Source organism: Penaeus vannamei, chromosome 10 (genome assembly GCF_042767895.1).
Source record: "Penaeus vannamei isolate JL-2024 chromosome 10, ASM4276789v1, whole genome shotgun sequence".
Classification (NCBI taxonomy): domain Eukaryota; kingdom Metazoa; phylum Arthropoda; class Malacostraca; order Decapoda; family Penaeidae; genus Penaeus; species Penaeus vannamei.
Genome location: NC_091558.1, coordinates 43,539,547 through 43,542,046, shown reverse-complemented (window position 1 = coordinate 43,542,046; position 2,500 = coordinate 43,539,547).

Genomic DNA, 2,500 nt, shown 5'->3' with positions numbered 1-2,500 from the left:
GAGAGAAAGAGAGAGAAGAGAAAGAGAGAGAAGAGAAAGAGAGAGAAGAGAAAGAGAGAGAAGAGAAAGAGAGAGAAGAGAAAGAGAAAAAGAAGAGAAGAGAAGACTTTTTTTTCCAGAGACTCCTACCTCCCCCTCCCTTTCCCCCTATCCCTTCCCTCCCTCTCCTCCCCCATTCCCGCACGTTATCCGCAAACAGGACGCCGACGCCACCCAGACCGACTTCTCGATAGCCCCGGCCGAGGCGTCTGCTTCGAACGCCCCTCGATACGTCTCTCCTTATCGCCGCGTTCGCTCATCTCAACGTATATTTCACGCGTCATACCGGAACTCTCCACCCCCCCTCCTCTCCCCTCCCGCCCCCGCCCCTTCCCCTCCCACTCCAACCTACCTCCTCTTCTCGCCTCTGCCTTCCCTCCCCTCCCCTCCCTCCTCCTCTCCTCCTCCTCCTCCTCCTCCTCCTCCTCCTCCTCCCTCCTCCTCCTCCTCCTCCTCCTCCCACTCCAACCTACCTCCCTTCTTCGCCTCTGCCTAACCTCCCCCTCCTCCCTCCTTCCTCCTCCTCCTTCCTTCCTCCTTCCCTTCCTCCTCCTCCTCCTCCCTCCTCCTCTCCTCCTCCTCCTCCTCCCACTCCAACTCACCTCCCCTTCTCGCTCCCCCTCTTGTTCATTTCACTCCGTAGGGGAAGAGGGAGGGGGGGATGGACATGAAGCCTCCTGTCCCCCCCACGACCCCTCCCCATCCCTCACCTCCCCCCACCCCAGACCCCGCCTTCGTCCTCTTCACCCCCCCGGGTCTTGCACCGAGCACGTGCCAGGCCATCCTAATGGATGACCGCGTCAACCCTAAATCTATAACTCTCTGATTTGGTATTTTCTCTTCGCTCCCTCTTTTTGCTCCTCTCCCGTCGCTACAAGAAGATGAAGAAAAAACTACTTGGAAACAGCGAGATTGACTAAATATTCGGGGATTTTTTATTTATTTTTTTATTTGAAGGAAAAACAGGGGATTGCAAAACAGGACTGCGACATTTAAAAAAAAGTCTAGTTTTTTTTTTAACTTAAGGGACTCGCAAGTGAGATTTAAGTGTGATTTAGTAACCATCCGATTAAACACGCACGCAGGCACGCACGCACACGCACACACACACACACACACACACGCACACACACACACACGAACACACACACACACACACGCACACACACACGCACACGCACACACGCACACACACACACGCACGCACGCACACGCAAACACACTCAAACACACACAAACACACACACACAAACACACACACACACACACATACAGACACACACACACAAACACACACACACGCACACACACACCAGCTCGCGTGAAATACACCAAACAATATCCAAATGTCTCCACGAAATTCCATCCAATTTACACCCAACAGACACTGTGGCCTTGTTGTTCAATCTCAAAGGCATCGGTCAGAAAGCAAGATCTATCTCTTCTCTCTCTTTCTTTCTATCTCTCTCTCTATCTCTATCTCTCTCGCTCTCTCTCTCTCTCTCTCTCTCTCTTTCTCTCTGTATGTGTGTGTGTGTGTGTGTGTGTGTGTGTGTGTGTGTGTGTGTGTGTGTGTGTGTGTGTGTGTGTGTGTGTGTGTGTGTGTGTGTGTGTGTGTGTGTGTGTGTGTGTGTGTGTGTGTGTGTGTGTGTGTGTGTGTGTGTGTGTGTGTCTTCTGCCGGAAAATGTACACATCCTATGAGTTACATGTGAGTGACCGCTATCCGCTGCTATTCAGTTATCAAACAACATACATTCTAAACAAAACAAACAAACAAACAAAAATCGACAAAACAACAATCATTCTAAACAAAGCAAACAAATAAATCGATAAAAACAACTAACATTCTAAACAAAAAAACAAGAAAAGAATTAATAATGTGCAACCCTAAGACGAAGAAGTCTGTGACATTTCTCAATTACTCTCTCAAAATCAGGGTAGCCAAGCAAGAAAAATAATTAAAAATACGGCAAGCAGGACAGTCAATTATTTTCCTAATATCAGCATAGCCAAGCAAGAAAAATAATTAAAATACGACAAGCAGGACAGTCAATTATTTTCCTAATATCAGCATAGCCAAGCAAGAAAAATAATTAAAATACGAGAAGCAAGACAATCAAGTCAATCATTTCCCCTCAAATCATCGTAGCCAAACAAGCAAAATATTTCACACCACGACAAGCAGGACAGTCAACTATTTCCCTCAAATCATCGTAGCCAAACAAGCAAAATACTGAACACGACAAGCAAGACAATCCAAGTCAATCATTTCCCCTCAAATCATCGTAGCCAAACAAGCAAAATCCTGAACACGACAAGCAGGAAAGCCAATTATCAAATCAAGTCAATCATTTCCCCTCAAATCATCACAGTCAAGCGAGCTAAAGGCAAACTCAAGCCGAAAAGTCGTCGCAAGCAAGAACAGCAAAAGACGGATTTCCTTCCTTAGAATTACGAACC